This window comes from Ovis canadensis, chromosome 26, assembly GCF_042477335.2.
Source record: "Ovis canadensis isolate MfBH-ARS-UI-01 breed Bighorn chromosome 26, ARS-UI_OviCan_v2, whole genome shotgun sequence".
NCBI classification, from domain to species: domain Eukaryota; kingdom Metazoa; phylum Chordata; class Mammalia; order Artiodactyla; family Bovidae; genus Ovis; species Ovis canadensis.
The window spans coordinates 54640842-54656432 of NC_091270.1; positions in this window are offsets into that span (position 1 = coordinate 54640842).

Genomic DNA, 15591 nt, shown 5'->3' on the forward strand with positions numbered 1-15591 from the left:
GTGTTGCTTTGGGCACATTCCTCTCCTGTCGACAATCCAGGAACAGGCTTTCCCCCAGGCTCTGATTGCCAGGGGAACCAGACTTGGGTGTGAAGAAAGGCTGTCACTGTGTGGCCATTTCCTGTAACAGCAACTTTAATACTAGTACTCACGGGCTGTTAATATTCACAAGGCCTGTGAAGCTGTGAGTAAAAAACACCTGCCCTTAATTAATGCCTGGGGTAACATCTGAAAAGAATTCATAGCAGCCGGCTTTCAAGAGGCTAATTTCAAGAGGCATATTTTACTCACACTGCGCAGCATCAGAAAGCCCCTGGAAAGCGACTCCTCCTCTCTCAGTGTTACGTTCTCAGTCACTTCAATAGTTGTCTTTGCGACCCCGTGGACTGTAGCCCGCCAGGCTCCTCTGTCCACGGCATTCTCCAGGCAAGGATGCTGGAGTGGGTCGCCATGCCCTCCTCCAGGGGATCTTTCCCACCCAGGGGTTGAACTTGAGTCTCTCGTGTCTCCGGCATTGCAGGCGGATTCTTTAGCCACTGAGCCACCTGGGGTCAATGCAAATCAAACCTACAGTGAGGAATCACGTCTCACTGGTTTGAACGGTGAACATCACAAAGATCTCCAAAGAAAATGCTGCAGAGGGTGCAGGGAAAAGGGAGCCTCCCACACGCTGGGCGGGGGTGTAAATAGGTGGAGCCACCACGGCCAACAGCATGGAGGCTCCTAGTCACCTGAACACAGAGGAACCGTCTGACCCAGCAATTCCACTTCTGGGCTGAGATTTGGAGAAACGAATAACTGGGCACGATACGCGTCCCCCCTGTTTTCAGGGCAGCACTGTTTGTAATAGCCAGGACATGCAATCAACCAAAACGTCCAGTGACCGAGAAATGAGAACTGGTACACCTATATGTCGAAATACTACTTGGCCAGAAAAGAGGACGAAATAATACCCATGGCAGCAGCCTGGGTGGGCTGAGAGATTATCGTACTAAACGGATAAGTCGGAAAGGTAAGTTTCATAAGATATCACTTCCAAGTGGAATGAGAAATTCATACAAGTGAACTAATTTAACAAAACAGAAGCAGACTCACAGACTTGGAAAAGCAGCTTATGATTGTCCAAAAAAAAAAAGTTGTGGGGAGAGGCAATTTAAGAATTTGTGATTATGGGATTAGTATATACACACTGTCTGTTTAGTCACTCAGTTCAGTTCAGTTCAGCTGCTCTGTCGTGTCCGACTCTTTGCGACCCCATGAATCGCAGCCCGCCAGGCCTCCCTGTCCATCACCAACTCCCGGAGTTCACTCAGACTCACGTCCATCAAGTCAGTGATGCCATCCAGCCATCTCATCCTCTGTCGTCCCCTTCTCCTCCTGCCCCCAATCCCTCCCAGCATCAGAGTCTTTTCCAATGAGTCAACTCTTCGCATGAGGTGTCCAGAGTACTGGAGTTTCAGCTTCAGCATCATTCCCTCCAAAGAAAGCTCAGGGCTGATCTCCTTCAGAATGGACTGGTTGGACCTCCTTGCAGTCCAAGGGACTCTCAAGAGTCTTCTCCAACACCACAGTTCAAAAGCATCAATTCTACGGTGCTCAGCCTTCTTCACAGTCTAACTCTCACATCCATATATGACTACTGGAAAAATCATAGCCTTGACTAGACGGACCTTTGTTGGCAAAGTAATGTCTCTGCTTTTGAATATGCTATCTAGGTTGGTCATAACTTTCCTTCCAAGGAGTAAGCGTCTTTTAATTTCATGGCTGCAGTTACCATCTGCAGTGATTTTGGAGCCCCCCAAAATAAACTCTGGCATTGTTTCCACTGTTTCCCCATCTATTTGCCATGAAGTGATGGGACCAGATGCCATGATCTTCGTTTTCTGAATGTTGAGCTTTAAGCCAACTTTTTCACTCTCCACTTTCACTTTCATCAAGAGGCTTTAGTCACTCAGCTGTGCCCAGCTTTTTGTGACCCATGGACTGTAGCCCGCCAGGCTCCTCTTTCCATGGGATTTCCTGGGCAAGAATGCTAGAGTGGGTTGCCATTTCCTTATATCAGATAGATAATCAAAAAGGACCTACTGAACAGCACAGGTAACTCTACTGAACACACTCTAATAACCTATATGCTAAAAAAAGCCATAAAAAAGAATATTCATACTTCTATGTATAACTGAATCAAGTTCCTGTATACCTAAAACACAACATCTGAAATAAAATCTGCTCCAATGTAAAGTAAAAATTAAATTAAAATGGAAGAGTTGGAGAAGGGATTAAAGGAAAGAGGGCCAATAATATTTAAGCTTATTTTAACCATGACCGCTCTGCCACTTTCGTTTGAGCTGATCTACGAAGTGAAGTGAAAGCCTCTCAGTCGTGTCTGACTCTTTGCAGCCCCATGGACTATATAGCCCATGGAGTTCTCCAGGCCAGAATACTGGAGGGGCAGCCGTTTCCTTCTCCAAGGGATCCTCCCAGCCCAGGGGTTGAACCCGGGTCTCCCACATTGTAGGCAGATTCTTTACCAGCTGAGCCACCAGGAAAGCCCAAGTCTACACAGTCCTAGCCATATTAATTAGGTGAAGAAAAGAGTTGAAAGGAATTTGATGGCCCAGGAAAATGCAGCACGGTCACTGACTTTAGATGACGTGATCCTAGAGACAAGACTCACAGCCCAAGTGCTCTAGCTCTGCCCACGTCACAGGGCAGTTCAGAAACAGACCTGGGGGCTTCTACTCCACCAGCAATGGAGCACCCCCACCTTCAACACGGCAGGGAGAACCACAGAGCAGAGAGGAGCCCCGCTCAGTGTCCAGTCCAGGCGCTGATCATCAGAACGCCGGCCACAGACAGGAGAAGCAGCAGCAGGCATCCGTGCTAAGCATCCCTCACCCCAAAATCATAAATCCAAGCAGTCTACACCCAGATGTTCCCACATGAAAACAGCCCTCCAAGACCACAGCAGCTCATTGGTTCTCCTAAACTCACAGAGTAAGACACATATAGGTAAAATAAAGCAGAGGAACCACTCCCAACTGAAAGATCAAGAGGATTGTTCCAAAAGAACAAATGATGAAACAGGCCTCTTCAGTGTAACAGACAGGGAGTTCAGAAAGGAGATAATGAGAATGCCGAAGGAATTAAGAGGGGCTATTTATCGAAGTGCAGATTACTGTGAAAAAGCAACTGGAAACCATAAGGAGAAAACAAGAAAAAGTGGAAAACTCGTTCACCAGGGCAAAAGCTGAGCAATAGACAGCAGAATGAGTGACGTATAAGAGCAAACACATTATCCGGGAGTCAGGAAATCCCCCATCAGAATAGGAGCCGGGAAGCCGATGTTTCTTTAAAAGATTGTAATATAAGAGACCTATGGGGTAATATAAAGCTCGCTGATCAATATATAACAGAGGTCCCAGAAGGAGAAGAACGAGAAAACGGATCAAAAATGTATTTGCAGAAATTATGGATGAAAACTTCCCCAAAGCAAAGAAGAAAACAGATACACAGGTATAGGAAGTTCAGGCCCCCCAAAAGATGAACCTGAAAGGACCTACAACCAGGACACAGCAGTGTTTTTCTTTCTGTAGATAATACCGCATGAACAAAGTCTTCTCTGACCACCACACGAGCACATGTTGGGACATTTCAGTATTGTCTGTGACATCTGGACGGCAGATGTACATATCGAGGGCTGCAAGAAATCCAGCCATTTGTATCCGTCAACATTCAGTTTTTATCACATTTTCAACTATCCTACCTTCTTTCGAAGAGAATGGGCTGCCTTTCTGGGTGCCTGGTGACCTCCGCCAGTGTTCAGAAGCTGTTTTGTGGAAGTTGCTCAGCATTCAAATGATCTTTTGATGAATTTGTTGGGGAGAAAGTGGTCTCCCTGTCTTATTCCTCCACCATCTTGGACTGCAAGGAGATCCAAGCAGTCCATCCTAAGGGAAATTAGTCATGAATATTCATTGGAAGGACTGATGCTGAAGCTGAAACTCCAATACTTTGGCCACCTGATGTGAAGAACTGACTCATTGAAAAAGACCCTGATGCTGGGAAAGATTGAAGGTGGGAGGAGAAGGGGATGACAGAGGATGAGATGGTTGGATGGCATTACCAACTCAATGGACATGGGTTTGGGTGGACTCCGGGAGTTGGTGATGGACAGGGAGGCCTGGCGTGCTGTGATTCATGGGGTCGCAAAGAGTCGGACACGACTGAGTGACTGAACTGAACTGACTTTCAACTATAGCAGTTACTCTTGATGTCATATAAACTTTTAAAAATAAGAAAACTAGCTTTCTCCCCCACAGCTGTCTAATTCTCAATCAGAAATAAACTTTTTAGTTTAGAAAGATGTATTAGCTTTCTCCTGCCCTTCTTCACTTACTGATACACAAGTTACTCTCACGGTTTACTTGTGAAGGTTTGGAATAAAGCTGCAATTCATTGAGCATGTAAAAAATAGGCTGCGGTGTGTCTATTTGTGCTCCGGCAAACACACACGTGCAAGCATATTACCACAAGGGGGCAGCTTTATCATAGTTTATTTTTCTCTTTTCTTGTCCCAGAAAAGCAGCACAGAATTGCCAAGTGATGTTTAAGCTGCATGAGACAAAGTGTATTGAAAATGTAACCAGAAATAAAGGTCTATTCAGATCTGCCCATTATTAAATTGGACTATTAGTCTTTGGTTGTTGAGCTGTGTGAGTTGTTTGTATATTTTGACCTTAACCCCTTATTGGAGTATGTATGCTTTGCTAACACTCAGTAGGTGGGCTTTTCTTTTTTTTTTTTTTAAATTTTGTTGATGGTTTTCTTTCCTGTGTAGAAGCGCTTTAGTTTGATGGTGTCCCACTTGTTCTTTGGTTTTGCTGCTTTGCTTTTGGTTTCAATTCAAACATTTATTCCCAAAACCAGTATCAAGGAGCCTATGCTTTCTATTAGTTTTACAGTTTCAGGCCTTACATTCCAGTCTTCAATACATTTTGAATTAATTTTTGTTTATGGGGTAAGATAGAGATTCATTCTTTTCCTTGGGGCTGTCCAGTTTTCCCAACACCATTTGAAATGACAATTTTCAGATGCTTGCGTGTCAAGGGATTTTTGCTAACCCTTGTATCTGGTTGGTAGTTTGGCTAGATGTACTATTCTTAGGTTAATGTCATGGTCCTCCCAAATTTGAAAGCTTCACTTAAGTCTTCTAGTGTCCAGTTTTGCTCTTTAGAAATCCAGGGCTGTTCCTGTTTTCATTGCTTGATGAGTGAGTTGTTCATGGCTGTGAAAACTTTTAGTGTGTTTAGGGTGTTCCCTTTACCCATTGCTTTGGGTAAAATAAGTCTCTCTTTGTCTCTTAGTGACAAAGGGAACTCAGTTGACTGGTTTCTTTTACGGTGTCTGGAACTAGGTGTGCTCTTCAATCTGAAGACTTAAAACCTCAGCCCTGGGAATTTTTCCTGCATTGTGTCTTCACTGCTTTTCTTTGCTTTGCTTTCTTTTTCTGCTTCTAAAATTTCTGATAGTCTTCAGTTCAGTTCAGTTCAGTCGCTCAGTTGTGTCTGACTCTTTGCGACCCCATGAATCGCAGCACGCCAGGCCTCCCTGTCCATCACCAACTCCCGGAGTTCACTCAGACTCACGTCCATCAAGTCAGTGATGCCATCCAGCCATCTCATCCTCTGTCGTCCCCTTCTCCTCCTGCCCCCAATCCCTCCCAGCATCAGAGTCTTTTCCAATGAGTCATCTCTTCGCATGAGGTGGCCAGAGTACTGGAGTTTCAGCTTTAGCATCATTCCTTCCAAAGAAATCCCAGGGCTGATCTCCCGCAGAATGGACTGGTTGGATCTCCTTGCAGTCCAAGGGACTCTCAAGAGTCTTCTCCAACACCACAGTTCAAACGCATCAATTCTTCGGCACTCAGCCTTCTTCACAGTCCAACTCTCACATCCATACATGACCACTGGAAAAACCATAGCCTTGACTAGACGGACCTTTGTTGGAAAAGTAATGTCTCTGCTTTTGAATATACTGTCTAGGTTGGTCATAACTTTCCTTCCAAGGAGTAAGCATCTTTTAATTTCATGGCTGCAGTCACCATCTGCAATGATTTGGTGTGGTATATTCCAAATAATTTGATTTTTTAAATAATTCTTCTCTTAGTTTTCAGTTCTTAGTACTTCAGAGTTATTTTTGCAACTTTATTTTCTAGTGATCGTACTGACTCTTTAACTTTGATAATCATATTTTGAATCCCCCCACTTTGTTCTTTATTCCATTCTCATGGAATTCTACTTTTATTCTCTCTCAGGTTAGTATATACTTTCCCCTTTAGCATGCTGCATTGCGTCTGTATCTTCTGGTCCATCTTCCCCCCCGCTCCAGTTTTATTTGTTCTATGTTTTTTATTGTAGATTTTCCTCAAATATCTATTGATCTAAGCTGGCCCTTGATACTGCTTATAAGGACCCTGAAAAGGCTGTTGAAAGCTCTGTGTGTTCCAGTTAAGGCTATTATCTGGCGGACTTCATCAGAGCACAGTGGAAATTTTCCTTTGGAAACCCAATCATGACTTAAACTTTTTCAATATAATGCACCCCCAACATCTTGCCTGAAGACCCTGATGCTAGGAAAGATTGAAGGCAAGAGGAGAAGGGGATGGCAGAGAGCATCATTGACTTGACGGACATGAGTTTGAGCAAACTCTGGGAGATGGTGAAGGACAGAGAAGCCTGGCTTGCTGCCGTCCATGGGGTTGCAAAAGTCAGACACAAGAGCAACTGAGCAAGGATGTCTTGCCTGAGATGATGACCATGTGTTGGCTGTCAATCGGTGTGGATGAAGGGGTCTCAAGGAGCCACGTTCTGTTGATAGATTTTTACTGAGTTTCCACAATTCAGCCTCCATCTGCTTGATGTCTTTCTGGTGCTTTTTTTTTTTTTTTTTTTTTAGAAAATAAATCTCTGTTTTTCTCTTAATGACAAAGGGAACTGGGCCCACTGGTAATACCATGTGTGGGTTTGGAAAGGGAACTGAGGACCTCACCTTAATTTCATGTTTTCCCCTTTTTACTTCTTTGGGAAACACCCTGGGCTCTACCTGGGCTGCTTTTGACCTTTCCATTCTCAGACACATGAGTTGGGAACTCTACTCTTTCATCTGTTTCCCATCTTCCAAAAATTCACTGGAATATCTCATCCTCTGAACTAAGAATATTCTCATGGTCCCTCTGAGTAACTTTTCAATGAAAATTTCTTTTCCTTCATTTTAGCAAGGTTTTGAGAACTAGACGAGATAAATGCATAGAGTCAAACTACTCTTTAACCCAAATGGGCAGATAAGTTACATTTTTAAGTCTACATGTTAAACTCAACAAAATGTCCCACTTTCATGTTTACCTTCAAACGTTAATAAAAACATATATTTTCATTTGTACTCAAGTTGTAAAAGCTTTTTATAAGAAGTTACTTTATTTTACATGGAAAAGCCGACTTAAAAAATTTTTTTATTTTGCCTTGCCTCTCTCATTGTTATTCTGCCTAACCTTATTCTTATTACTATTTATTCTTATTGCTATTTTATACTCAGAGATTATTCACTTAAAATTTATTTTAAGTTTTCAAGACTTTATAGCTTTAAGTGTGGCAGTATTTTTTTAGTTTTAAATAAAGAAGCTGTAATAAATCTCAGAACAAAATCTTATCCTGGTCCAGTTTCTCTCCACTAAAGCAATTATGTGGACGGGGCATTGATGAATTGCTATTACTTTCAATGAGTATAGAGCAAGATGATAATCCACAGACATCTGACAAGATTTTTATAAGATTTTAAATAAAATAGTGATGATACATGTTTTTCAGTATCTATCACTATTGATAGTGTCCACTATCACTGTGGACATCATAGACTCTTCACTTTAAGAGGAGTTATGGTTAAATTAAAATCTTACAGCACTGATTTGAAACCAAGTATTTAAGATTCCCAGATTAGAGGGGAGGTTTAAATAAAGTTTAAATTTATAGACACAGTAAAAATAGGCTGTGGTGTGTGTGTGCACATGGGCACGAAAGCCTATCTCCACAAAGGGGCAGCCTTGTTATATTTTATTTTTCTTTTCACCTGGGCTAGAAGATTCACTTATTCCCAGCAAAGAAGTACAGAATTGCCAAGTGATATTTTATCTGCATGAGACAAAATGTATTGAAAATGTGACCCGAAAAAAAAAAGTTTTGAAAAAACTAAAATTTCCCTGTTCTTTTTTCTCAGTGTAGGTAAAGTAGATCTTTTAAGAGTAAGGTTAGTTTGCAATTATTTACATTTAAGTGTACCAGCTGGAGTTTGACCTCAGGCAGCAGAGGAGAAGGTCATAACATCTTTGTGGATGTGTGGATTTACAGATATGGTATCTAACTTAATGTCCAAATACATTTTCCTTTAAAAGACTGTTCCTTTTAATGACTTGTGCTGTGAAGCTTGCCCTGAATTTCCCTGCAGCCTGGGAGTCCACACAAAGCAATGGGTCCTGACTGTGGCACAGAGGACACTGGCACGTTGGGCAAAGCAGAGGGTTTTCCCCAGTGCCACCACCTGCCCAGTCAGAGCCACCCTGTGCCATCCCATCACAGGGGAGGGACTCTGAAGGAGGGACTCTGCTGACAGTGAACTTGCCTCTGAACCCTCCGATTTACATTCTTGATCTTTTCAGATACATGTGTTAATGTAAAACTTGCATGCCTCCTTTCTCCCCTGCTCCCAAATAAAAAAGAAACAGGAAAAAAACATAGCTTATTCAACCGGAGATAATAGACTCCATGCGTGAGCTTTAGCGTATGACTCAAGAGGTCACATGTTTATCCTGCAACCAAATAGGTCGTGCATATTTCTAGATGTTTCTCCAGTGACACGTGGCTGTTGCTCCTGGTCATCAAAACAGGGGCAAACTCAAATCAATGGAACATTTATCAAAGGTTCAAATGCTCACCAGATGCTCTTGTATGCCATGCATACAGGGGTGGATATAAAATGAAAAACATGGTCTCTGTCCCCTGTCTTATGGGAAAGACTTTCAATTCTTCACTCAAATTATTTTCTGAGCTGCCACACATCCTACGGCGAACAAGACAAGTGTGCCAGACATGATCACTATCTTCCAGGAGCTTATAGCTATACCACAGGGTGATAAAGGCTGAAGTATTGTCTATGCAAAATACTGTTACATTAGACAGGATGGGCCATGTAATGCTGTAGTAACAAGTAACCCAGAAGTCTCAGCAGCTTAAAACAGTGACAGACCATAGCCTGTGGGGCATATCCAGCTGTATTCAGAGACCAGGCTGGCTGAAGCCCCGCGTACCTGCTTCAACATCAGAGGCAGGGAAGAGAGAGCCTGGAAAAGCATACCTTGGCCCTTAAAGCTCTGCCCAAGAACATCACACGCTACTTCTGCTCAGGGCTCAGTGGTCAAAGCAGGCCGAGTTTCTCAGGGTGAGGCTGTGTTCCTTCTTCAGAGAGAACGTGAGCGAGCAGCTAGATTTTCTCCTGTGACTCTTACGCACAGGGAGAGACGTGACCAGCTCTGCCTGCGGGCACCTTCTGGTGTGGAGCTGGGCAGGACAGGTCACAGCGTTTCGGGCGTCAGTACAGCAGACACAGAGGATTAGAGCTCTGGAGCAGCACAGTGTGCCTGGGGACCAGCAAGATCCTCCGTAGAGGCTTGGCGGGTGAGAGCTGGGGCCCTGGACTCTGTTCCAAGACGTAGCTTCAGGGTTTCAGACTGGAAATAATGTGATCGGGCTTGGGAAAGAGAGATTGTTGTATGGCAGGTGGGAAACGACCTGAGACAGACCTCCAACTTAGGAGACGGATCAGTTAGGATGTGTTTGGGTGTGCAAAAAAGCCAGGATACCAATGATTTCATCCTTGAGAACACGTGGATATCTCATAACGAGAGGACTGAAGGTGGGTGGTCCCAGGACTGGCTCAGCAGCTCAAGGAGGTCAGCCACAGTCTAGGGTTTTAAAAAATCATTTCTCTATATTTTTCTCTGCATCTTGGCCAGATCTCCAGGCATCATTACCAAATTCAGAGGCAGGAAGCAGGGAGGCAGCTAGAAAGAAGAAAAGGTTCTCTGCTTTGACCAACTATCCCTTTTATCATGAAAAAAAAAAATCTTTCACAGCGGTTCCTGTGAGACTTTTTGCATTCTGCTGGCCAAAGCTGAGTCATGCGACCACCCTGGCTGGATGGAGACTCTGCAGGTGACCTCCCAGCCTCTGCAGCTGGAGATGAGAAAGGGAGGTGAGGGTGGCCAGCGGCTCTTGGAGAGTCAGCTCGTGGTATTTGCCACTAACAACTGTTACCATGGTCTGCAAAGACATGGTGTAGGTTTTACCTGTAGCAGCAGGAGAAGAGGATATGGCAGAAGGATTAGATTCAGCAGTTTCTTTGTGGGGACCCGGAATTAATAAAGATTTGCTGGCCAGTTAATGTGGTGTGAGAACAGTTGGGAAGGAAAGAGTCTGAGTTTGTGAGATTGTGATATTTTTGGCAGAGAATTGGGAGAGGAAATTTAAGGTGTGGGATTGTAAACATACTGATTTAGAAATCTCATTCTATCCATTCCTGGTTAAAGTGCTTCACATCGTGATAGCTCCCCTTGATGTTTAAGAGACAGTTTAGATTCCGTAGGGCACTGAAGGGCCTTTCTTCCTGATCTTACCTTTGCTCTGGATTCATGGAATAGATGGCTGTTTCCTGAGCAGACCAGGCTGTGGTTGCATTCCTCTGTGGCTTCCAACCTGTTGCTCTCTGTCCAGAAGGTCCTGTTGCCACTCTCTATGAATGCCAGTCCTTCAGATGGCATCGTCAATGTCCCCATCCAGTGGGTTCTGAGTCTGTGCTCCCTGTGTACACTGGGCTTGCCTTGTTCATCGCACAAAAGACATTGGTTTATTACCATCCCCTCCTTGAAGTAAGGGAAATCAACTTTCTTGACACTCTCCTGTGAGGATACAGATTTCTCAGCAGCAGTTGAGCCAAACAACAATTCAAATTCTCTAAACCCTCTAGAAACAAAATGCTAAGGATTCTGGCAATATAAGCCAGGTCTAATTTGATTGTCCCTCTGAAGAAGTGAAGTGAAAGTCCTCAGTCACATCCAACTCTTTGCAAGTCCATGGACTTTAGCCCGCCAGGCTCTTCTGCCCATTGAATTCTCCAGCAAGAATACTGGAGTCAGTTACCTTCCCTTCTCCAGGGGGTCTTCTTATCCAGGGATCGAACCTGGGTCTCCTGCATTGCTAGCAGTTTCTTTATCGTACTTAATAAATATTTTTTCAATAAATAGATAGAAGAATGAATGAGTAAATGAATGAATGAAGTTTAATATTGATAATATCTTAATATTGATAGCCAAGGGGTTTCCCAGGTGGCACAGCGGTAATGAATCCTCCTGCCAATGCAGGAGACATGGGTTTGATCCCCGGGTCAGGAAGACCCCCCTGGAGAAGGCAATGGTAATCCTCTCTAGTATTCTTGCCCAGAGAATCCCATGGACAGAGAGGCCTGGTGGGAGTCCATGGGGTCGCAATAGGTGGACATGAATTAGCAACTGAACATCAACAGTAATAGCCAAGATTGCCTGAAGTGGGTGATTTAATGCAAGAGGAATTGGGGATAAATGTGGAAATCAGGTCCATAAATGGAGAAAGATGCATGCAGGTCCCCAGGTCATGTCAGCAAACAGTGTAACCCAAAGGTGTTTAAGTGAAAGATGTTACTCTCTTGAATGCCTCCAACGTTTGAGAAATTAGACCTTTCTTGTATTGCCAGAATCCTTGGCATTTTAATGGTTTCTGGAGGATTAGAGAATCTGAGTTGTTATTGGTTGGCTCCACTGCTGCTCAGATATCTGTGTCCTCACAGGAGAAAGGAATTAGTTCTGCTCTTCTGATAGGGAACTCAAAGTCTTTACATGGACATTATCTACAGGCCGGTAAAAAATATCCTGGTAAATATGTATATGATGACTTCAGCTGTGCTTTTTGTGGGTCTCTTGACCCACCTTGCTTTGAACCTGTTCTGTGGTTTACTTCCTATTAACCAAATAGTGTCTACTTGAGTTTGAGCTGACACAGAACTTTGAGTGCTCTCAAAATACTACAGAACATTGAGTCACTCGTTTTGCGTACCATCAGAGCATCTGTTGTTGGAAGGGCAGCCACAGAATTTCTGGAATTTCTCTCATATTGCTTTCCTGTTACTAAAAAGAGCAAGTTTCCTTATATTACCATTGGGTCATATAACATGAAGAAAGGCTCAAGCAAATTCAGTCAAATCCAACTTCTAAAAATGTCGTATAATATTCTCACACTGTTAGTGGGTCACTCTGAAATTTGAATAGCACTTGCTTCAAGGAAAAGATGAGAACAATAGTGGAGAGAGAGATAGAGCAGGGCAGGTCCCTAACCCTCAGCTAGTTGATTGATAGGTTTTTCTGGTGAGCCAGTGGGCTGAGAGGCAGAATTGAAGGTATCAAATCTTTACCACCTCGGGAAAAATTTGGAAATAAAAACTTCCCAATGTTTGGGTTATAAAAGCTTTTGGGTATATGTGGCCATGTAAAACCACTGAAAATGATAGATGATAAAGCAGAGATTATTTCAGTGTGTGTGTTCATACGGGCACAATGGGATATGGTTTAGTCCTTTGAGAACTTTTTAACGTAGGGAGTAGAATCTGATGTGTTCTGGACACAATATATATATATATTTTTCATTCTGTGAATTTTCCCAAAGCCTGTTCTTTGAAGCAGCATGGTGAGTAGGTGGGAGTGTCTATTTTTACAGAGACTAATCCAACAATGTGTGGTACTACACATCTGATTGTCTGATCAGTCTGCCCGCCTTCATAAGGAAATAACCAGAATTAAAATGGCTGGATTGTAGGGCAGTTTAATTTTTAATGTTTTTGACGAACCACCATACTGTTTCTGAAGTAGATGTACCAATTCACAATCCTGCCAAAATCGCTCAAGGTTTCCCTTTTCTCCAGATTCTTGTCAATGCTTCTTATCCTGGTAGGTATGAAACAATGTCTTTTATGGTCTAATTTACATTTCCCTGATGACTATTGATGTTGAACATATTTTCATGTGCCTGTTGGCCATCTGTATGTCTTCTTTGGAAAAATGTCTATTCAGGTCTTTGGCTCATATTTTAATGGGGTGGCTTGTTTTTTGATGTTGAGTTGCCTGAGTTATTTGTATGTTTTGGACAGTAACTCTTTATGAGATATTGTTGGCTTTGTCGCTCAGTCGTGTCCGAGTCTTTGCGACCCCGTGGACTGTAGCCCATCAGGCTCCTCTGTCCATGGGGATTCTCCAGGCAAGAACAGTGGAGTGGGTTGTCATGCCCTCCTCCAGGTTATGAGATATATTGTTTGCAAATATATTTTATGTTTTGTTGATAGTTTCCTTTGCTGTGTAAAATCTTTTTAGTGTGATGTAGCCTTGCTTGTTTATTTTTGCTTTTATTTCCATTGCCTGATGTGCTGTGCTAAGTCAGTTCTGTTGTATCCAACTCCTTGTGATGCTATGGACTGTAGCCGGCCAGGCTTCTCTGTCCATGGGACTCTCTAGGCAAGAATACTGCTGTGGGTTGCCATTCTCTCCTCCAGGGGATCTTCCTGACCGAGGGCTTGAACCTGCACCTCTTAAGTCTCCTGCAGGTTTTGGTGGATTCTTTACCACTAGTACCACCTGGGCAGCCCTTTTGACTGAGGAGACATGTAAAAATGTTTCTAAGACCAGAGTCAGAGTGTCCTGCTTAAGTTTTCTTCTATAAGTTTTATGCTTTCAGGTCTTGCATTTAAATCTTGAATCCATTTGGAGTTGATATCTATATATGATGTGTGAAAGCAGTCAGGTTGATTTTTCTTGCATGTCATTGTCAAATTTTCCCAACACTATTTATTGAAGAGGCTGTCTTGCTTCCATTATGTATTCTTGCCTCATTTGTCATAGATTAATTGACCATATAACCATAGGCTTATTTGTAGGATCTCTAGTCTGTTCCTTTGACCTACTGTGTGTTTTTGTGCAAGTAGCCGACTGCTTTGATAACTGTAGTTTTGTAGTATAGTTTGAAATCAAGGGACATGAGGCTTCCATGTTGTTCTTATTTCTTAAGATGCTTTGACCATTTGGGATCTTCTGTGGTTCCAAATAAGTTTTAGAAGTATGTGTTCTAGTTTTGTGAAAAATGCTTATAGTGTGTATAGGAATTGCATTGAATCTGTAGATAGTCTTTGGTATGATTATTAATAATAACATACTTGGATAGTATGTTAATTGATTCTTCCAATTCACGAGCATGGTATATCTTTTCATTTGTTTATGCTGTCTTCAATTTCTTTCATCAGTGTCTTACAGTTTTCAAAGTACAAATCTTTCACTTTTTTAGTGAGATTTACTCTTAGGTATTTTATTCTTTTTGATGCATATGTAAGTGGAGTTATGTTCTTAATTTATTTCTCTGATAGTTTACTATTACTGTATCAGTTCAGTTCAGTCGCTCAGTCATGTCCAACTCTTTGCGACTCCATGAACCGCAGCACGCCAGGCTTCCCTGTCCATCACCAATTCCCGGAGTTCACTCAGACTCACGTCCATTGAGTTGGGGATGCCATCCAGCCATCTCATCTTCTGTCGTCCCCTTCTTCTCCTGCCCCCAATCCCTCCCAGCATCAGAGTTTTTTCCAATGAGTCAACTCTTTGCATGAGGTGGCCAAAGTACTGGAGTTTCAGCTTTAGCATCAGTCCTTCCAATGAACACCCAGGACTGATCTCCTTTAGAATGGACTGGTTTGATCTCCTTGCAGTCCAAGGGACTCTCAAGAGTCTTCTCCAACACCACAGTTCAAAAGCATCAATTCTTTGGTGCTCAGCTTTCTTCATTGTCCAACTCATATCCATACATGACCACTGGAAAAACCATAGCCTTGACTAGAAGGACCTTTGTTGGCAAAGTGATGTCTCTGCTTTTGAATATGCTATCTAGGTTTCATAACTTTCCTTCCAAGGAGTAAGCGTCTTTTAATTTTTTTGGGGGGGATGGCGAGGCAAGAATACTGGAGTGGGTTTCCATTCCCTTCTCCAGGAGATCTTCCCGACCCAGGCATTGAACCCAGGTCTCCCGCATTGTAGGCAGACGCTTTACTGTCTGAACCACCAAGGAAGTCACTATTACTGTATAAATATAACCAATTTCATATATTAATTTGTATCCTGCAATGTTGCTGAATTCATTTTTTTAGTTCTATTAATTTTTGATAGCATCTTCCCTGATAGCTCAGTTGGTAAAGAGCCTGCAATGCAGGAGACCCCAGTTCGATTCCTGGGTTGGGAAGATCCACTGGAGAAGGGATAGGCTACCCACTCCAGTATTCTGGCCTGGAGGATTCCATGGACTGTATAGTCTATGGGGTTGCAAAGAGTCAGACACCACTGAGCAACTTTCACATCTGGAATGAGTAACGTTTTTGCTTCTTCTTTTCCAACTTGGATGCCTTTTATTTCTTTTTCTTACCTCA